The 23,893-nt window shown below is 33.5% G+C and overlaps 1 pseudogene; it reads right to left on the bottom strand.

The window, feature by feature from the left end:
• Positions 1-5,616: 5,616 nt before the first annotated feature.
• LOC124974028 (dnaJ homolog subfamily C member 8-like) lies at positions 5,617-6,357 on the bottom strand (annotated as a pseudogene).
• Between the last annotated feature and the right edge of the window lie 17,536 nt (positions 6,358-23,893).

The following is a 23,893-nucleotide window of genomic DNA, read 5'->3' as shown; positions in this document are numbered from 1 at the left end:
TTGTATCTATAAATTTAGAAGCATATTTTAAAAATTCACATTATACCTTCCCCTATCTCAAAATTTTGTTCCTAAGTTTTTATATATATTTTCACACTATATTTTACTAATATTTATATTCCACATATACAAATTTGTTCCCAAAACAACTCAAAATTTATAACTTGCTCTAACTTTATCCCTACCTAAAACTCTTTTATGTAAATTTTGTAGAGTGATAAGAATATATTTCTTATTTTGATTTACATAATGTTTAATCTGTATATTTTCATATATTTTATATGTTAAATTTTTTGACCTATTATGCAATTTTGAAAATGTTTGTCTATGACTCACAATATAAACCTTCCTATATCATAAAACATATGTTAATATACATGTCTTAAACATATTTTCACACATACAGTCTCATGAAAATTCACATTGACTGATATCCATATTAATTCCTAACCCTGACACTAACCCAAACCAAAAATGTATTCTAACCCTAACTGAACAGAAAATTGAACCCCAATCTTTCCTAATATTTAAACCTAATTTTATGTAAAATGGCTTATACTAATACTCACATTTATTTTCATTTTTACTTGTATATTAAAATATCAAATGTGTATTAGCATATATTATTATGTATTCATTTATAGGTTATATAACATCCTTTCTTATGATACTGATGAATATTTCTCTTTGCCAATATACAAATTCATTCCATATTAAATACTAAACCAATTCAACTTTAAAAAACCCTATAATCCCCTGAACTAAATCTAATTTTACATAAAAGTGTGTATATTAATATGTTTATGTGAATTTTGACATATATTTAGTTATAGATATTATATTTGCATATATATTATTTTATACTCATGTATATAATACATCAGTGCATTCCATAATGAAAAATGTGTAAATGCATATCTCTTATTTTTATACTTTCCATTTCCATAAAATATATATGTGCAATTTGTTTATATTTTTATAGATAATTTCTTAGAACTCTTCATGTTTCATGATATCCACATTCATCCCCTAAACTGAACCCTAAGTGTAATACTAATACTAAATTTATACTATCACTAAAAGGAAATTTGTATGAAAATATATACAGTAATATAAATATTTGCTTATTTTTGATTTCTATATTTTATAATCAATGTTTATTTGCATATATATTGTATATTCATATATTCAGTTTATCCATGCATCAATATTTTAAAACTGTACTTTTATGATTCATATTAAACCATTTGCTATTTCAGTATAATTTCAAACATAATTTATGGTGAAAACTCATCTTTCCTGATGTACATATTCATTCCCTAATCCTAACCCTAACCCTAACTCAACCCAAAATTTAATTCTAACCTGAAATTTATCCCATACCTAAACTTACATTTGAATGACTATACATAGAGTAATAAAGATATCATTCTGTTCTGACTTATATCTTCAATTATTAATAGTGTATTTGCATACATTTAATTGTATATTCACATATGTATTTATCCATGCACCACCAAATTTTAAAATATATGTATTTATGTGTCCCACATTGAACCATTTTTTATTTCAAAACATACATTTTAATATTTTCACATGTAGATATTTATGAGTATTCATATGTGATCATATATTCTATCCCAATCCATATATGGAAACCAATCAAAAATTTAAAACTAATCTTAACAGTATTTTGATAAAAAATCCTAATTTCACATAAAAGGACATGTGATAATATGAATAATGATGTTTATTTTGATTGATATTTTCAATAATATGTTTGTATATGTATTATACTTTCATGTATAAAATTTTTTAGTGAAAACCTAATTTGAAAATCATATTTTACAATTCACAATGAACCCTTCTCTATTTCAAAACCTTTGTTTATACATTTTCATATATATTTTCACATGTACATTCTTATTAACATTCGTATTTCCAGGTATACATATTTGTTCCAAAATAATTCAAAATTTATAACTCACTGTAACTTTACCCCTATAACTAAACCTATTTTATGCAAATTTTATGGAGATAAGAATATATTTGTTACTTTGATTTTCATGTTATTTTAAAATTGTATATTATTATAAATATTTTTATACATTAAATTATTTGATGTATTTGCATTTTAAAAATGTGTTTTCTTATGATTCACAACATAAATTTTCCTGAATTAGAAAACATGATTATATAGGTTTTCAAACATATTTTCATACATAAAATCTCATGAAAATTCATATTTACTTATACACATATTAATTCCTAACCCTTATTTAAACCAACCCAAAATTGCATACTAACCCTAACCCAACAGAAAATTGAATTCTAACACTAGCCTTCCCCAATATCTACACCTAATTTTACATAAAATGCTTACACTAATATGTGCACTTATGTGCATTGTTATTTATATATTAATATATCAAAGGTGTATTAGTACATATGATTATATATTCATTTATAGGTTACATATATAATATCCCTAAGTAATAAAAAGTGTATTTTTTGACTCAAATTAAATCCCCTTGTTTCAGAACATATATGTTTAATATGTTATCATACACATTTTCATGCAAAAATTCTTATGCATATTCATGAGTTCTGATATCCATATCCATTCCTTAACCCTGAACTTATCCCAACCCCATATTTAATATGAACACTAATTGTCCCTATACCTCTCATAATGTTACATTAAAACATGTATAACAATATAAATATTTATGTGTATTTTGACTTACATATTCAGTTACCTATGGTATATTTGCTTTCACAATTACATATTCATTATATGATGTATATACACATACTAAACCCAATTGAAAAAAGCTATTAATACAACTCACATGATACCAATGCCTGTTTCAGAGCATGTATTTTAAACTTTTTACACATATTTTCATGTATACATTATTATGAATATTCTTGTTCTCTGATATAGTTTTCCATTTGTTAAACCAACATAAAATTTAATACTAATCTCAATCTTATTCCTATACCTAAATTTATTATTACATAAAAGCATGGATACAAATAGGAATATTTATGGGTATTTTTTACCTTCTTATTTAATTATCAATGCTATATTCACAAATATTTTCTTTCATATTTATTTATATAACATATCCAGGCATATCACAATTTTTAAAAAGTGTGCATATATATGACTGTATTCATATACATGTCGAGTTTCAAATCATATATATTTACATGTGGTTTTAGACATTTTCATATGAACATTCTTATGATTACTCATGTTACACTATATACATATTTATTCCCTGTACCACTCAAAATTTAACACTAACTGATTTTTTTGTTTGTTTTTTTGGTTACTGGGCACCAAACTCAGGGGTATTCAATCTTCCAGCCACATGCTGAGGGCTAATTTGCTTTTTATTGAGAGACTCAGTCTCACTGAGTTGCTTAGGGCCTCATTGTTGCTGAGACTGACTTTGAACTCTTCGTCTCCTGTATATGCCTCCCAAGGTGCCTGTATTACAGGTGTGTGCCACTGCACAGGCATCAAATTTTAAAAGTAACTGTAATTTAATCCCTATAATTAATCTACTTTTACAAAAAGCTTTTATGTTAATGTGAATATTTATGTCTATTTTGACATGAATTCAATTATCAATGGTATATTTGCACATATATTATTTTATATTCATATGTATATCAATGCATCCCCTAATGAGAAATGTGTAACTGCATATTTCATCTTATGTGCTTTAATTTTTCATAAAATATATGTATATGTGACTTTTTAATATTTTCACACATACTTTCTTATGATTCTTCCTGTTTCCTGATATTCATATTCATTCCCTAAAACTAACCCAAATGAACCCTAAATTTAATATCAACCCTAAATTTATACCATCAAGAAATGAAACTTTTCATGAAAACTTATATAAGAATATGAATATTTGTAGTTTTTTGACTTCAATATACAGTAATCAATGGTATATTTTTTATATATGATATACTCATTTATGTAATTTATCTATGCACCCATATTTTAAAGAGGGCATTTGTATGACTCACATTAAACCAGTTTCTATTTCAATATATTTTCTAGCATACTTTCTGGTGAAAACTGATCTTTCCTAATCTACATATTCATTCACTAACCTTAGGTAATCAAAACCAAAATTTAATTCTAACCTGAAATTTACCCCTATAGCTAAACTTAAATTTGCAAAACTATACATAGAGTAATAAGAATGTGTATTTTGAATTTTATAATCAATTATCAATGGTATATTTGCGTACATTGAGTTCTTTATTCACATATGCATTTATCCACACATCCCCAAATTTAAAAAAAAAAGTATTTATATTTCACTTTGAACCATTACCTATTTCAAAACATACATACTTTTTCATGCATATTTTAAGATGTTATATATGAATATTCATGTTTTATGATATATATTCAATCCCAATCCATTTTGGAAAACCAATAAAAAATTTAATGCTATTCTTAACACTGTGTTGAGAATAGAACCTAATTTCACATAAAAGCACATGTGATAATATGAATAATGATGTGTTTTGATTGATATATTCATTTATGTATTTGCATATATATTATACTTTCATTTATATAATTTGAGTATATCCTTAAATTTAAAAATTATACTTATATATTTCACATTGAACCCTTCTCTATTTCAAAACTTTTGTTTATGTTTTTGTACATATTTTCTTATGTATTTGTATTAATATTCAAAATTCCAAATATACATATTTTCCCTAAACCAGTTAAAATTTATATCTCACTCTAACTTTACCCATATACTTAAACCTAATTTTATATAAAAGTTTATATAGTGATAAGAATATATATATATATATATATGCATATATATACATATAACATACATATACATATACAAATACATAAATATATTTCTTGGGTATAAAAATTTATTATACATAAAGAATATCACCACTAACAAATGCAGACAGGCTAGGACACAATTACACTGGATGGAAGATGACTAGTTATTTGCAACAGATTGATAGGTGGCTCAGTTTCTCATGCCACACTGATTGGTCAGTCAGACAGAAGGGCACATACCAAATACAAGAGGACTTCAGGGCATTAACTGACAGCTCTGTGTGCCCAACTGCCTTTCTTTTCTGATCTAGGACTTCAAAAGATGGTACACCCAGAAACAAGAACTGAGGCAAAGGGGCTCCCTAATGCAGTTCATCCTTGTCTCTGAAGTCACAGCAACATCACTGTAAGGAATATGTTTAATTGGATGATTTCCAAAAACTATACATAGAGCTTCTAACCATCACAATTCAGTGTAGTACAAAACATTAAATTACAGGCTGTGGAAATGAAGGCAGCACCAATGGTGGCACCTTGCAATCCTAGTTTTTCTAAGAGTTAATAGATGGGGTGACTCTTTTTTAAACAGAGCCCCTCATTTCAATGTACAAAAGAATTAATCTGATTGATATTAAATTGTATTGAAAAGAAAATGAACTAAAAAGCAAAACTATGTTGGGGTGGAGGTGGAGGAAAAGAATGAGTCCTTCAGAGCAGGAAGGAGAGCCGAGAGAATGTTCTGTGACTGTGAATGACCCAGGGGGTCACTCACACTGCTCCATTTTTACTTTGGGTGGTCTCAGGAAGGTCTGATTTTTCTTTTCTTTCTTCCCCTTTGTATTTGCTTGGAAGTTTTGCCAACTGTTAACTCAAACCATCTTGACTTTCCTCAAAGTTTTTCTGCCACTCCCTTTCTTGTTTGTCTTTTTCTTGAGTTTCAATCTCTGCTTTACTTTGTCATTTCCTTTTATGCATCTCTTTGGTTTCTCTGTTTACTTTTAATTTCCAGTTCAGCAAAGAGTTTCATGCTGTGTTTATATACTGTTTATTTGAACAACTCAGAATCATCTTCCTCTACATTTGCTTCCTTCTTCATTTTTTCCACTCCTTCACAGTGTGTTCCATGTATTATTTTTCTGCCTGAATTATATCCAGGGCCCTCTTCTTTTGTTCTTGATCCAGTAGCAACTTGTAAGCTTTGTTCACAATTTCAAAAGCCTTTTGTGCTCTATCAGCATCATCTTGATTCTTGTCAGGATGCACCAATAAGGACAACTGCCAAAATCTTTATTTTATTTCTTCATCAGTCACTTCAGGGTCTATCTGAAGAACCTTAAATGGGTTCAGATTGAAATAAGAGGAACTAGCATGAGTCAATCTTTCAATCTGATTTTTGGACATCAGAACTGAATCTCTCTTCTCTATTTGTTTCACCTCACTGTAGATGGTCAAAAATGCTTCCTCTGTGCTGCCTCCACTGACAGAATCTCTCCTGAAGCTGCCATTTCTCTGGCCCAACCACCACATGACCCAAAAATATATATGTAGTTTGATTTACATGATCAACTGTTAAATGGTATACATGCATATATATATTTGTAGATTAATTTATATTATAGATTTTTCAATTTTTAAAAAAATTTATATGACTCATATTGTAAATTTTCCTCTATAAGATAGCATAAGTTTATATATGTTTTCAAACATATTTTCACATTTACGATTATGACTATTCACTTTACTGATATACATATTACTAACCCTAACCCTAACTCAAATCAAAATTGTATTCTAATCCTAACCCAATAGAAAATTGAATTCTAACCCTAACCTTCCCCAAAATCTATACCTAGTTTTCCATAAAACTGTTTATAATATGCATTTTACTTATATATTGAAATACCAAAAGTGTATTAGCTTGTATTATTATATATTCATTTATAGGTTATGTATGACATCCCTAAATTTAAAAAATGTATTCCTATTACTCACATTAAACCCCCCTTGTTTCAGAACATATGTTTATGTATGTTATTATACACATTTTTATGCAAAAATTCTTCTGAATAGTCTTGATTTCTCATATCCATATTCACTTCTTGACCTTAAAGTTACACACACCCCAACTTAATACCAAGACTATCCCTATAGCCAACATAAATTTACATAAAAGCATGTATAAATATACAAATATTTACATGTACTTTGACTTACATATTCAGTTATCTATTGCATTCACAATTACATATTCATTATAGGACATATGCACACATACTAAAGCCAATTGAAATTCACAGGATACCATCTGCTTTTTCAGGGCATGTATTTTATCATTTTTACACATATTTCAAAACGTACATACATATGAATATTCATGTGTCCTGATATACATATTCATTCCCTAAATCAACTGAAAATTTAATACTAACCTTAAACTTATTCCTATACCTAAATTTAATATTACATAAAAGCTTGTATACAAATAGGAATAATTATGTGTTTTTTATACTTCCTTTTTCAATTATCAATGGTATATTCACATTTTTTAATATTTATTTATATAACATATACAGGCATACTGCAATTTAGAAAACTATATACATAAGACTCTCAGTATACACTTCAAGTTTCAGAACATGTATGTTTACATATGGTTTTAGATATATTTTCACATATACATTCTTATGATTATTCATGTTACCCTATATACATATTCATTCCCTATACCACAAAATTTAACAAAAACTCTAATTTTTTTTTTTTTTTTTGGTACTGGAGATTGAACTCAGGGGTGCTCACCTACCAAGTCACATCCTCATGGCAATTTTGCTTTTTATTTAGAGACAGAGTCTCACTGAGTTGCTTAGTGCCTCATTGTTGCTAAGGTTGGCTTTGAATTCTTGATCCTCCTGCCTCAGCCTATAGAATTGCTGGAATTACAGGTGTGTGTCATTGTGCCATGCATTGAATTTTTTCACTAACTATAATTTTAACCCTATAACTAAACCTAGTTTTAAATAAAAGCACATATGCCAATGTGAATGTTTATGGGTATTTTGACTTAAACATTAAATGATCAATGACATATTGATATATAATATTATATATTCAGGTATGTTATGTCCATGCAGCCTCAACTTTAAAAATGCACATTATTTTTAAATACAATGTGTACGTGTATTTTTATGAATACTTATATTTTTTGCATATATTTTATTACATATTTGGTTCTATGTTATAGTCATAGAGGCTCAATTTTTAAAAATGTGTATTATCACCACTTATTAATATTCCAATATAAATATTTATTCTGTAACTCTAGTCCTACCCCAACTCCAGATTTAACACTTGTCCTATTATCCTCATCACAAAACCTAACTTTATATAAATCCTGTGTAGTAAACAACCATATTTATGCATATTTTGACATATATTCAATTATCAATAATATATTTGTGTATACATTATTTTATATTCATATGTATAATATATCCATGCATCTTCTAATGAAAAATACATAAATGCACAGCTTATCTTATGCTAGTTATTTTTTCATAACACAGATGTGTATATGCTTTTTGTTTATATTTTCACACATACTTTCATTTCCTATGACTCTTCACATTTCATGATATACATATTCATTACCTAAACCTAATTTTAACCCAACTGAAAATTTACTGCTAAACCAAACATTATGCCTAAACCAAAACCAAAATTTAAAAAAAACCTATCTATTCACATGTTAATTTTCTGCATTTTCATATATATTCAAATACCCATGGTACACTTGCATATATATTAGTATATAATTACTTATATGCTATATCCTTGAATCCACACAGAAAATAAAATGTGTTTGTGTGACTCACAATATATCCATGCTCTTCCAGAACCTGTATAATTATATAGGTTTTCATACCTACTTTCTTAAGTACATTCTTATGAACATCTGTTTTATGATACATATTTTCATTTCCTGATCCTAACCTTAAAATGATGCAGAATTTAATACTTACCCTAACCTTACTCTGATGCCTAAAGCAAATTTTACATACAAGCATATACAGTGATATGTGTAATGATCTGTATATTGACTTATATATTAAATTATCAATGATGTATTTACATATATATATTATTATATATTCATTCATATGCTATATCCATGCATCCCAAGTTTAAAAATGTGTATTTGTATTACTCATATTATGTCCATTCCTTTTTCAGAATACATATATATATATATATATATATACACACTTTCATATATTTTCATACATATTTTCATGCATATATTCTTATGAGTATTCTTTTTCTCAATACACATAATCATACACTAACCATCACTAGAATCCTAACTAAAAGTATCTCTAAACTTACCCCATAGTTAACAATAATTTACATAAAATCATGTAGAGTATTTGCATTTGACATATATTTTTAATTATCCATAATATATTTGCACACTTATTATTATATATTCATTTATTTGACATACCCATGCATTCTGATTTTAAAAATATGAACACATTACTCAAATTATACTCTTCTCTATTTCAGAATAGATAACTTATATATGTTTCATTTATATTTTCACATGTATAATCTTATATTCACATTTATTAATGTACTTAATCATTCTGTAATGTTAACCCTAAACCAAAACACAATATAATAGTAACCATAACCTTAACCTGTACATAAACAATAGTGCCTTGACACTTCTGAATGTCATCTATGGAGAACCTTTCAAGAGTGCATTCACACTTAAGAAGCACACGGCAATTCTTCCTAGTGAACTCTGCATATTGGTTCAGAACTGTGATTCAGATGTGATTGTTGAGAAGAGCTAGAAAGAACAGAAGGGAAGCACCTTTCTGAAGCAGCTTCAAGTTGCAGGAACTCAGTTCTCAGTATGCATATTGTGGTTTCTCCTGGGTGGAACAAGCAAGAAATTTTACTTCTTTTCAGAGAATCCTCCATGTCATTGGTAAATGCCAATTCATTGCAAGTGAGATTAAGCAATACTACAGGTTTTCCTGAGAAAATTTTCCTGTTAGACTTCATAAGTATTTGGAAAATTGACTACATAATGTACAAGATTTTTCCTCATCTGTGAAACAGGTAGGTACAAGTGCTCCTTATGAAATTTTCTGTTCCCATTCTAAACTCTTAAAAAATATGAAATTTCATATTCACAACAAAATTTCCTGAGAAAAATCACCACACACAGATGTACAGGTCTAAACAAGTTTCACTAGCATTTCCAACAGAGAGAGACTGAATTTCAAGATAGCAACCAAACTTCAGCAGCATACTTGTCTTCTGCTTAGGAGACTCCCTATGTGGGTTCTGAACTGTGTTCTGAACGTGCTGGCTGAGAAGACAAAGGAAGAGCAGAACTGAAGTACTTTGTGCAAGCAGCTTGAACTTACAGAAACTTGTTTCTTGGGGAACACATTGGTGATTGTACCTGGTTGAATTGTAGGATGCAGTACCACTTCTAAGACTGTGTAGGTAAGGTTTAAGATTGAAAACGTCTAGACTGTTGATAAATTGCAGTACCTTGCAAGCAGGATCTGGTAGTTCAGGTAGTTTTCTGAGAAAGTTTTACAATTTGGTTTCAATGAAATTATGGAGAATTGACAACTTCCTTTGCAATACCAGTTTCATCCTCTCTTGGGGCACGTAGGTACAAGTGATCCCTCAGAACCTGTATGTTCCTAGTCCAAATAACTGAGGAAAATCAACTCATAGAATTGTAGGTGTTTAGCACATAGCAGTAGATCATTGAAGAGGATGTTTCAAGAGTGCACTCACTCTTCAGTAGCACATTTCAATTTTCCTAGAAGACATTATATTGGGTTTGATCTGTGTTTTGAAAGACATTACTGAGAAAGGCTAGGATGAGCAGAACTGAAAGAGACTTTGCGAGCATCTTTGGCAGAAAACATGGTTATCACTGAGCACATTGGGGTTAGTTCTGATCAAACCAGAATAAAGTATTACCACTTTTCTGAACTTGCAGGCAAATTTTCACTTTTGAATCAAATGTGCCATTGGTAAACAGTATTGGTAAATGAGGTGCACATAGGTACAAATGGTTTCTAAAATCCTTCATCTTCATATCCCAAATGCTTTCCTAAGGAAAATTAGCACATAGAAGTGCAGCTGCTAAACAAGTGGCAGAGGCATGTCCAGAGGTCCTCCAGAAAGCTCATTTCAATAGTGCACTCACAGTTTAGTAACAAAGTGAAATTATTACTTACTACCTCTGGATACTTGGTCTAAACTGTGCTCCTTAGGTGTTTGTTGAAAATGTGTAGGAAGGCAGAACTAAAGCAGTTTGTGGAAGCAGGAACTCAGTTGGAAGTGAGCACATTGGGGTTTATCTCAAGTTGACCGAGCATGAAACAGTATGCTCTCAAGGGTTCCAGGAAAGATTTCCCATTTGAAGTGTCTCTGCCTTTGGTAAATGGCAGATTTTTGCAAGAGGGATCTGGTAGTTCAGGGGAGTTTGGAAAAGTTTCTCAGTGTAAGTTCAATGAATCTTTGGGAAATTGATCCTTTTAGTAGTTCTAGCAATCCCACCTAACAGATTGGATACACAGTCTAAACTGTGTTCTGCATGACATTGCTAAGAAGCTAGAAAGAACAGAAATGTAATATTTTGTGAAAGCATCTTCTAATTGAAAGAAGTTCTTTTGCAGCACATTGAGGTGTGTTCAGGGTGGGATGAGCATGATGTACTGCTTTTAACAACTTGGAGCTAAGGTTTTACTTTGGAACTGTGTATGCCACTTGTAAACAATAGTTCATTGCAAGTGGGATCTTTTCTTCAAGAGAGTTATCTGAAAGAGTACATATTTTCATGTGTACATTCCTATGAATATTTGTCTTTCCAGATATCCATATTTATTCCCTAACCCTAACCCAAAACCGACTCTTAATTTAATACTAACCCTACATTTATAAAATAACTAAATGTAACTTTGCATGAACACAAAGAAATATGAATACTTGGGTGCAATTTGATTACTATATTCAATAACCAAAAATATATTAGCATATATATTATATATTCATGTATGTAATTTATCTATGCATCTATAATTTAAAGTTTATGACTATGCCTCATATTAAATCATCTACTATTTCAATATATTTTCAAGCATACTTTCTGTTGAAAAGTAATGTGTGTATATAACTCAACCCAAAATTTAATACTTAGGTAAAATTTACATAAATGCAAATATAGTGATAATAATAGTTATGACTTTTGCATTTAATAATCAATACTATATTTGGATACATATAATTGTGTATTCACATATTATTTATATATGCATCCCCAAATTTAAAACAATATGTGTTTATATGTTTCACATTAACCCATTTCCTATTTCAAAAAACATATGTAGAGGTTTTCAGGGTGGCAGGCTGGAGGGTGGTTGCATTTCCCGTTGCTCCAGGATGCGGGATTCAGGGGAGGAGATGATGAGAGACTTGGGACCAACTCGGGGCCGCAGGGTGGGTCTCTCCCATTGGGGAGGCATCCCGGATGGGGCGGTGGCCCCGGAGCACAGGGAGCTTTGTGGGGTGGAGTTGCTCAGCGAGACACCCCTTCCCCCACTGGAGCGGTGAACACAGACCATTGGGATTGTTGTGGAGGAGGCGGCTTGGCACAGCACTTGGACTTGGAGTGACCACTGGGACTCTGGGCAGCTGCCTGGGGAGGAGCTGCTTGGCGAGCTGTTTGGACTCAGGGCGGCCGCTTCTGAACACTGGGGGGTTGCCCGGAGGACAAGGAGGATCACAGCAGGTCGCTTGGTCTAGGAGTGACTGCATCAGGGCCGTGGGTGGTTGCAGGGGGAGGAGGCGAGTGGTGAGTTGATTGGACTCAAAGCGACTGCTCCTGAACATAGGTGGCCTGCCTAGAGGAGGAGCGCGGTGGGTCGCTTGGTCTAAGGAGTGACTGCATCGGAGCTACGGGTGGTTGCTAGAGGAGGAGCTGCGCGGCAAGCTGTTTGGACTCAGAACAACCGCTTCTGAGCACCCGGGGAGTTGCCCAGAGGAGGAGGAGATGTGCGGTGGGTCGCTTGGTCTAGGAGTGACTGTGTCAGAGCCGCGGGTGGTTGCCAGAGGAGGAGGTGAGTGGTGAGTTGATTGGACTCAGAGCGACCACTCCTGAACACCGGTGGCCTGCCTGGAGGAGGAGCATGGTGGGTCACTTGGTCTCAGAGCCACTGCTCCTGGGCACTCGGGGGGCTGCCCCAAGGAGGAGGAGGAGGGGCAGGGCAGGTCACTTGGACTCGGAGTGACTGCCTGGGGCTGCGGGCAGTTGGTGGGAGGAGGAGACGCGGGGTGAGTTGCTTGGATTCCTGGTGACTGCATCGGAACGCCAGGCGGCTCTCAGGAGGAGGAGGTGTGTGGCGGGTCTCTGGGTCTCCGAGTTGTTGTGCAGGGCTCCAGGTGACGGCTCGGGGGGGGCCGCATGGCTGGGCAGTTGGGTGCAGAGCAGGGTCCCAGTACCGGCTTCTTGCTGGAAGAGCCGCACAGAGACACGCCTTGGGGCAGAGCGAAGTTTCCAGGACTGCAGGCAGATTCTCTGAGGAGAGGCAGCCTAAGGAGACTCATCTGTGAAGGGTAAGGTTCCCAGGGCCAGGAGGTATGTCCAGGTCCCTGGGAACATTGCAGAGGAAGACAGCCAACCCCAGGTGGTAGTTGTAGATTGAGGGGAACCTCTAGGAGGGGAACTGACCAGCGAACCTCCCCACCGGGTGAGTCTTCCCTGCTGGGTGAGGTTTTCCCACAGGGACGGTAAAACCAGAGACACAGGCACAAACAGGCCTTGCCTCATCCTGCAGTCTAGTTCCCCGTTGGATGACCATTGGTCAACAAGTGGAGGCACCTCTGCCCACTAGCAGGGCATATACCCCACCTGAGGGTCACCACCCCTAGAGAGGCAGCTTCTTCGTGGAGCTACGCATTATCAACTTCCTCCAAGACTTCAGGCCTCTGAAGGATAAGAGGAGATATACTAGCAATCTTCAGGGACATTATAAGTTGATAGAGGAAATCTTCAATATCTTAATGACCCACTGATTCCTGAATGATATGAGACAACAAGGGAAGAAAATGCCCCAAACAAATCTAGATGTTACTTCAATAAAGTAACATCTATGTTACATCTAAAGTAACATGCTTCAACGACAGCATGGCAGAAGAAATGACAGAAAGGGAGTTCAGAATGTACATAATTAAAATGATTAGGGAAGCAAACGATGACATGAAAGAGCAAATGCAGGCATTCTATGATCACACCAATCGACAGTTAACAGAGCAAATACAGGAAGCAAAAGATCATTTCAATAAAGAGTTAGAGATATTGAAAAAAAACCAAACAGAAATCCTTGAAATGAAGGAAACAATAAACCAAATTAAGAACTCCATAGAGAGCATAACCAATAGGATAGAACACCTTGAAGACAGAACTTCAGATATTGAAGACAAAATATTTAACCTCAAAAACAAAGTTGAACAGAGAAGATGGTAAGGAAATCATGAACAGAATCTGCACGAACTATGGGATATCATGAAAAGGCCAAATTTGAGAATTATCGGGATTGAGGAAGGCTTAGAGAAACAAACCAAAGGAATGAACAATCTATTCAATGAAATAATATCAGAAAATTTCCCAAATCTGAAGAATGAAATGGAAAATCAAGCTCAAGAGGCTTATAGGACTCCAAATACACAAAATTACAACAGACCCACACCAAGGCACATTATAATGAAAATACCTAACATACAAAATAAAGACAGAATTTTAAAGGCTGTGAGAGAAAAGAACCAAATTACATTCAGGGGGAAACCAACACAGATATCAGCAGATTTTTCAATCCAGACCCTAAAAGCTAGAAGGACCTGGAACAACATTTTTCAAGCTCTGAAAGAAAATGGATGCCAACCAAGAATCTTATACCCAGCAAAACTTACCTTCAAATTTGACGATGAAATAAGATCATTCCATGATAAACAAAAGCTAAAAGAATTTACAAAAAGAAAGTCAGCATTACAGAACATTCTCAGCAAAATATTCCATGAGGAATAGATAAAAAACAAAGAAGCAAATCAGCAAAGTGAGGAATTATCCTAAAGGAACTGTCAAATAAAGGAGGTACCAAGGTGTGTCAAATAAATAAATAAATAAAATTTTAAATATGAACCAAATGACCGGGAATACAAATCATATCTCAATAATAACCCTGAATGTTAATGGCATGAATTCATCAATCAAAAGACATAGATTGGCAGATTAGATTAAAAAGAAAGATCCAAAAATAGGTTGCCTGCAAGAGACTCACCTCATAGAAAGAGAAACCAATAGACTAAAGGTGAAAGGATGGGGAAAAACATACCATGCACATGGACTCAGCAAAAAAGCTTGAGTATCCATCCTTATTTCAGATAATGTGGACTTCAAGCCAATGTTAGAAGGGATAAAGAAGGACATTTCATACTGCTTAAGGGAAGCATAAATCAGCAAGATATAACAATCATAAACATGTATGCCCCAAACAGTGGCTCATCCATGTATGTTAAACAAATCCTTCTCAATTTTAGAAACCAAATAGACCATAACACAATAATACTAGGTGATTATAACATGCATCTCTCAACACTGGACAGATCTTCCAAACAAAAATTGAACAAAGAAACCATAGATCTCAATAACACAATCAATAATTTAGACTTAACAGACATTTATAGAATATAACATCCCACCAAGAGCAAATACACTTTCTTCTCAGCAGCACATGGTTCCTTCTCTAAAAAAGACCATATATTATGCCACAAAGCTAATGTTAGCAAATACAAGAAGATATAGACAGTGCCTTGTATTCTATCAGATCATACTGGATTGAAGTTAGAAATAAATGAAAGAGTAAAAAACAGAAACTACTCCAACACCTGGAGATTAAACAATATGCTATTATATGTTGAATGGATAACAGAAGATATTAGGAAGGAAATTAAAAAATTCTTAGAGGTAAATGAGAACAAAGAAACATCATATCAAAATCTCTGGGACACTATGAAAGCAGTACTTAGAGGAAAATTTATTTCATGCAGCACATTTAATAAAAGAGGTAAAACTCAACAAATAAACGACCTAACACTACAGCTCAAAGCCCTAGAAAAAGAAGAACAGATCAACACCAAAAGTAGTAGAAGACAGGAAATAATTAAACTCAGAGCTGAAATCAATGAAATTGAAACAAAAGAAACAATACAAAAAGTTGACAAAATAAATAGTTGGTTCTTCGAAAAAATAAACAAAATTGATAAACCTTTAGCCACACTAACAAAGAGAAGACGAGAGAAAACCCAAATCACTAAAATTCAGAATGAACAAGGAAATATCACAACAGACATGAGTGAAATACAAAACATAATTAGAAGCTATTTTGAAAATCTATACTCCAACAAAATAGAAAATTTTGAAGATATCAACAGGTTTCTAGAGACATATGAATTGCCTAAACTGAACGAGGAGGACATACACAATTTAAATAGACCAATTTCAAGTAATGAAATAGAAGAAGTCATCAAAAGCCTACCAACAAAGAAAAGTCCAGGACCAGACGGGTTCTCAGCTGAGTTCTAAAAAACCTTTAAAGAAGAGCTCATTCTAATACTTCTCAAAGTATTCCATAAAATAGAAGAGGAGGGAACCCTCCCAAACACATTCTATGAAGCCAATAATACCTTGATACCTAAACCAGATGGAGACACATCGAGGAAAGAAAATTTCAGACCAATATCCTTAATGAACATCGATGCAAAAATTCTCAACAAAATTTTAGCCAATCGCATACAAAAATATATTAAAAAGATAGTACACCATGATCAAGTGGGTTTCATCCCAGGGATGCAAAGTTGGTTCAACATCAGGAAATCAATAAATGTAATTCACCAAATCAATAGACTTAAAGTCAAGAATCACATGATTATTTAAATAGATGCAGAAAAAGCATTTGATAAAATACAGCACCCCTTCATGCTCAAAACACTAGAAAAAATAGGGATAGTGGGAACATTCCTTAACATTGTAAAGGCCATCTATGCTAAGCCCATGGCTAATACCATTCTAAATGGTGAAAAACTGAAAGCATTCCCCCTAAAAACTGGAACAAGGCAGGGATGCCCTCTTTCACCACTTCTTTTCAATATCGTCCTTGAAACTCTAGCCAGAGCAATTAGACAGACCAAAGAAATTAAAGGGATATGAATAGGAAAAGAAGAACTCAAACTATCCCTATTTGCTGATGACATGATTGTATACTTAGAGGAACCAGGAAATTCCACCAGAAAACTTTTAGATCTCATAAGTGAATTCAGTAAAGTAGCGGGATATAAGATCAATGCACATAAATCTAAGGCATTTTTATACATAAGCAATGAATCTTCAGAAAGAGAAATTAGGAAAACTACCCCATCACAATAGCTTCAAAAAAAATAAAATACTTGGGAATAAACCTCACAAAAGAGGTGAAAGACCTCTACAATGAGAACTACAGAACACTAAAGAAAGAAATTAAAGAAAACCTTAGAAGGTGGAAAGATCTCCCATGTTCTTGGATAGGAAGAATTAATATTGTCAAAATGGCCATACTACCACAAGTTCTATACAAATTCAATGCAATTCCAACTAAAATCCCAATGATGTACCTTACAGAAATAGAGCAAGCAATTATTAAATTCATCTGGAAGAATAAAAAACCCAGAATAGCTAAAGCAATCCTTGGCAGAAAGAGTGAAGCAAGGGGTATTGCAATACCAGACCTTCAACTCTAATACAAAGCAATAGTAACAAAAAGGGCAAGGTATTGGTACCAAAATAGAAAGGTGGATCAATGGCACAGAATAGAGGACATGGATACAAACCCAAATAAATACAATTTTCTCATACTAGACGAAGGGGCAAAAAATACGCAATGGAGAAAAGATAGCCTCTTCAACAAATGGTCCTGGGAGAATTGGAAATCCATATGCAACAGAATGAAACTAAACCCATATCTCTCACCACGCACGAAACTAAAGTCAAAATGGATTAAGAATCTTGGAATCAGACCAGAGACCTTGCATCTTATAGAAGAAAAAGTAGGTCCAGAGCTTCAACATGTCGGCTTAAGACCAGACTTCCTCAACAGGACTCCCATAGCACAAGAAATAAAAGCAAGAATTAATAACTGGGATAGATTCAAACTAAAAAGCTTTCTCTCAGCATAGGAAACTATCAGCAATGCGAAGAAAGAGCCTACAGAGTGGGAGAAAATCTTTGCCAATCATACTTCAGATAGAGCACTAATCTCCAGAATCTATAAAGAACTCAAAAAACTCTACACGAAGAATGCAAATAATCCAATCGACAAATGGGCTAAGGAAATGAATAGACACTTCACAGAAGATCTACAAGCAATCAACAAACATATGGAAAAATGTTCAACATCTCTAGTAATAAGAGAAATGCAAATCAAAACCACCCTAAGATTCCATCTCACCCCAATTACACTGGTGATTATCAAGAATACATGCAACAACAGGTGTTGGCGAGGATGTGGGGAGTAAGGTACACTCTTACATTGCTGGTGGGGCTGCAAATTAGTGCAGCCACTCTGGAAAGCAGTGTGGAGACTCCTTAGAAAACTTGGAATGGAACCACCATTTGACCCAGCTATCCCACTCCTTGGCCTATACCCAAAGGACTTAAAATCAGCATATTACAGAGATACAGCCACATCAATGTTCATAGCTGCTCAGTTCACAATAGCCAGATTGTGGAACCAACCTAGATGTCCTTCAATTGATGAATGGATAAAGAAACTGTAGCATATTTATACAATGGAATATTACTCAGCCATAAAGAATGATAAAATTATGGCATTTGCAGGCAAATGGATGAAACTGGAGAATATCATGCTAAGTGAGATAAGCCAATCTCAAAAAACCAAAGGATGAATGATATCGCTAATAAGTGGATGATGACACATAATGGGGGGTGGAAGGGGTTAGTGTCAGGGTTAGAGTTAGGGTTAGGGAGGGGGGCAAGAATGGAGGAAGGAAGAATTGTATAGAGGGAAAAGAGGGGTGGGAGGGGTGGAGGGAAGGGAAAAAATAACAGAATGAATCAAACAACATTATCCTATGTAAATTTATGATTACAAAAGTGGCATGCCTTACTCCATGTACAAACAGAAACAACATGTATCCCATTTGTTTACAATAAAAAAACATATGTATTTTCTTACTTATTTTCACATGAAGATGATTATGAATATTCATGTTTTCTCATATATAAATTCAATTCCTATGCATATTTGGAAACCAACCAAAAATTTAATACTAATCCTAACATTGTTTGGATAACTAAACCTAATTTTACATATAAACACATGTAATAACGTGAATATTGATGTGTATTTTGATTGATGTATTTAATTTTAAATATGTGCATATTATTCATTCATGTATATAGTTTATGAGCATATCCCTAAATTTAAAATGTTTATTTATAAAATTCACATTAAATCCCTCTGTATTTCAAAATTTTTGTTTATAAATTTTCAGACATATTTTCACATCTACATTCTGTTAATATTCATATTTCCAGTTATACCTATTTGTTTCCTAAACAACTCAAAACTTTTTGTTAATTTATTTTTATTGTACACAAATGCTATACATACTTTTCTCTGTACATGAAGTAAAGAAATACAATTGTGTAGTCATAATTTTACGTAGGATAATAGAGTTTGATTCATTATGTTATTTTTCCTTCCCCCCACTGGTCCCACTCCACTTTTCCCTCTATACAGTCCCTCCTTCCTCCATTCTTACCTCTCTCCTGCCCCCCACAATATCATCATCTGCTTCTCAGGGGGATAATTTGTCCTTTGGATTTTTCAGATTGGCTTATTTCACTTAGAATGATATTCTCCAATTTCATCCTTTCGCCTGAAAATGCCATAATTTTACTTTTCTTTATGGCTGAGTAATATTCCATTGAATATATATAACACAGTTTCTTTATCCATTCATCAATTTAAGGGCATCTAGTTTGGTTCCACAATCCAGCTATTGTGATTTGAGCAGCCATGAACGTTGAGGTAGCTGCATCTCTGTAGTATGCTGATGTTAAGACTTTTTGGTATAGGCCAAGGAATGGGATAGCTGGGTCAAATGGTGGGTCCATTACAAGTTTTCTAATGAATCTCCACACTGCTTTCCAGACTGGCTGCATTAATTTGTAACCCCACCAGCAATGTATGAGGGTAACTTTATCCCCATATTCTCTCCAACACCTTTTGTTGCTTATATTCTTGATAATTGCCATTCTAATTGGGATCAGATGGAATCTTAGGGTAGTTTTGATTTGCATTTCTCTTATTACTAGAGATGTTGAAAATTTTTTCATATATCTGTTGACTGCTTGTAGTTCTTCTTCTGTAAAGTGTCTGTTCATTTCCTTAGTCCATTTATTGATTGGATTATCTGTATTCTTGGTGTAGATTTTTTGAGTTCTTTATAGATTCTGGAAATTAGTGCTCTATCTGAAGTATGAGTGGCAAAGATTTTCCCCCACTCTGTAGGCTCTCTCTTCACATTGCTGATAGTTTCCTTTGCTGAGAGAAAGCTTTTTAGTTTGTATCTATCACAGTTATTGATTCTTGCTTTACTTTCTTAAGCTATGGGAGTCCTCTTGAGGAAGTCTGATCCTAAGCTGACATATTGAAGATTTGGACCTATTTTTTCTTCTATAAGATGCAGTGTCTCTGGTCTGATTCCAAGGTCCTTGATCCATTTTGAGTTGAGTTTTGTGCAGGGTGAGAGATAGGAGTTTAGTTTTATTCTGTTGCATATGGATTTCCAGTTTTCTCAGCACCATTTGTTGAAGAGGCTATCTTTTCTCCATTGCATATTTTTGGAACCTTTGTCTAGTATGAGAAAATTGTATTTATTTGGGTTTGTATCCATGTCCTCTATTCTGTACCATTGATCTACCTGTCTACTTTGGTACCAATACCATGCCGTATTTGTTAATATTGCTTCATAGTATAATTGAAGTTCTGGTATTGCGATACCCCCTGATTCACTCTTCCTGCTAAGGATTGCTTTAGCTATTCTGGGTTTCTTATTCTTCCAGATGAATTTCATGATTGCTTGCTCTATTTCTATAAGTTACATCATTGGTATTTTAATTGGAATTGCAGTGAATCTGTATAGAACTTTTGGTAGTATGGCCATTTTGTCCATATTAATTCCACCTATCCAAGAACATGGGAGATGGTTACATCTTCTAAGGTTTTCTTTAATTTCTTTCTTTAATGTTCTGTAGTTCTCATTGTAGAGTTCTTTCACCTCTTTTGTTAGATTGATTCCCAAGGTTTTTTTTATTTTTTTGAAGCTATTGTGAAAGGGGTAGTTTTCCTAATTTCTCTTTCCAAAGATTCATCACATATGTATAAAAATGCATTGTGTTTTCGAGCATTGATCTTATATCCTGCTACTTTAATGAATTCACTTATGAGTTCTTAAAGGTTTTTGGTGGAATTTCCTGGTTCCTCTAAGTATATAGAGCATGTTATCAGCAAATAGTGATAATTTGAGTTCTTCTTTTCCTATTCATATCCCTTTAATTTCTTTGCTCTGTCTAATTGCTCTGGCTAGAATTTCAGTGACAATGTTGAATAGAAGTGATGAAAGATGGCATCCCTGCCTTGTTCCAGTTTTTAGAGGGAATGTTTTCAGTTTTTCACCATTTAGAATGATATTGGCCATGGGCTTAGCATAGATGGTCTTTTAATTGATGAGTTCAGGCCATTAACATTCAGGGTTATTATTGAGATATGATTTTTATTCCCAGTCATTTGGCTCATTTTTTTTTGACACTACTTGATTTCTCCTTTATTTGGCTGGTCCTTTAGGGTAGTTCCTCCCTTTTCTGATTTGTATTGTTGTTTTTCATCTTTTCCCCATGAAATATTTTGCTGAGAACATTCTGTAATGCTGCCTTCTTTTTGTAAATTCTTTAAGCTTTTGTTTTTCATGGAAGGATTTTATTTTTTTTGTCAAATCTGAAGGTAAGTTTTGCTGGGCTTAAGATTCTTGGTTGGCATCCATTTTCTTTCAGGTCTCAAAAAATATTGTTCCAGGTTTTTCTAGTTTTTAGGTTCTGGATTGAAAAATCTGCTGATATTCATATTGGTTTCCCCCTGAATGCAATTTGATTCTTTTCTCTCACAGCCTTTAAAATTCTGTCTTTATTTTGTAGGTTAGGTATTTTCATTATAATGTGCCTTGGTGTGGGTCTCTTGAAATTTTGTGTATTTGGAATCTCATAAACTTCTAGTACTTGATTTTCCATTTCATTCTTCAGATTTGGGAAGTTTTCTGATATTATTTCATTGAATAGATTGTTCATTTTTTTGGTTTGTTTCTCTATGCCTTCTTCAATACCAATAATTCTTACATTTGGCCTTTTTGTGATATCCCATAATTCTTGTAGATTCTCTTCATGATTTTTTACCATCTTCTCTGTTTGGTCAACTTTGATTTCAAGTTTAAATATTTTGTCTTCAATGTCTGAGATTCTATCTTCCAGGTGTTCTATCCTATTGGTTATGCTTTCCATCGAGTTTTTAATTTGGTTTATTGTTTCCTTCATTTCAGGGATTTGTTTGGATTTTTTCAATATCTCTAACTCTTTATTGAAATGATCTTTTGCTTCCTGTATTTGCTCTTTGAACTATTATTTGGTGTGATCATTCAATGCCTGCATTAGCTCTTTTCATCTCATCATTCAATGTTTACATTTGCTCATTTGCTTCCCTGATCATTTTAACTATGTACATTCTGAGCTACCTTTCTGACATTTCTTCTTCTGTCATGCTGTCTTTGGATTTTATTGATGTAACATCTAGATTTCTTTGGGACATTTTCTTCCCTTGTTTTCTCATATTGGTCAGGTATCAATGGATCACTGAGATATTGCAGATGTCCTGTATTATCTTATAGTGTCCCTGAAGATTTCTAGTATATCACCTTCTATCTTTCAATAGCTTGAAGTCTTGGAGAAACTTGATAATGCATTGATCCAGAAGGAAGCTGCCTCTCTAGGGGTGATGGTCTTCAGGTGGGTTATATTCCATGCGACTGGGCACAGGTAACTCCACTTGTTGACCAATGGTCAGTCAAAGGGGAACTACACTGCAGGCTGAGGAAAGGCTTGTTTTGGCCTGTGTCTCTGGTTCTACCATCCTTGTGGGAAAGCCTCACCAGGTAGGAAAGACTCACCCGGTGGGGATGTCTCGCTGGTCAGTTCTTCCCCTAGAAGTTCCTCTCAATCCAGAACTACCGCCTGGGCTGGGCAGCCTTCCTTTGCAGACTTCCCAATGGGAGAGACTCACCCAGTGGCTTTGAGTTGGTTCTGAGTCTCTCAAAACCTCATCTTCTTGAATCGTGAGTCCTGAAGTGACATGAAATGCAGCCACTCTAGTCTGCCATCTCGAAATCCTCCCAACTCAAAATTTATAACTAACTCTAACTTTACCCCTATAACTAAGCCTAATTTTATAAAAAAGATTGTATAGTGATATAAATAGCTATGTTACTTTGATTTACATATTCAAATATTAAATGTTTTATTTGCCTATATACTTATTTTGATTAATTTATATGACATATCCATTCATCTGAAATTTGAAAAAGTATTTTCATATGAATCACATTATACTCATTCCTGTGTGTGAAGACATATGTATGTCTTAAAACATATTTCACACATACATTTTTATGAAAATTAACATTTACTAATATATATATTAAATCCCTGACCCTAACCCTAATCCAAACCAAAACTAAATTCTTACCCTAATCTGCCCCAAAATTTAATTCTAACCTTAACCTTCCCCAATAACTAAACCTAATTTTACATAAAATTGCTTATACTAATATGGGTATTTATGTTCATTT

The sequence above is a fragment of the Sciurus carolinensis genome, unplaced genomic scaffold (genome assembly GCF_902686445.1).
Source record: "Sciurus carolinensis unplaced genomic scaffold, mSciCar1.2, whole genome shotgun sequence".
In the NCBI taxonomy this organism is placed as follows: Eukaryota; Metazoa; Chordata; class Mammalia; order Rodentia; family Sciuridae; genus Sciurus; species Sciurus carolinensis.
Note: the sequence above shows the minus strand (reverse complement) of the source record. Positions and strands in the feature narration are given on the sequence as shown.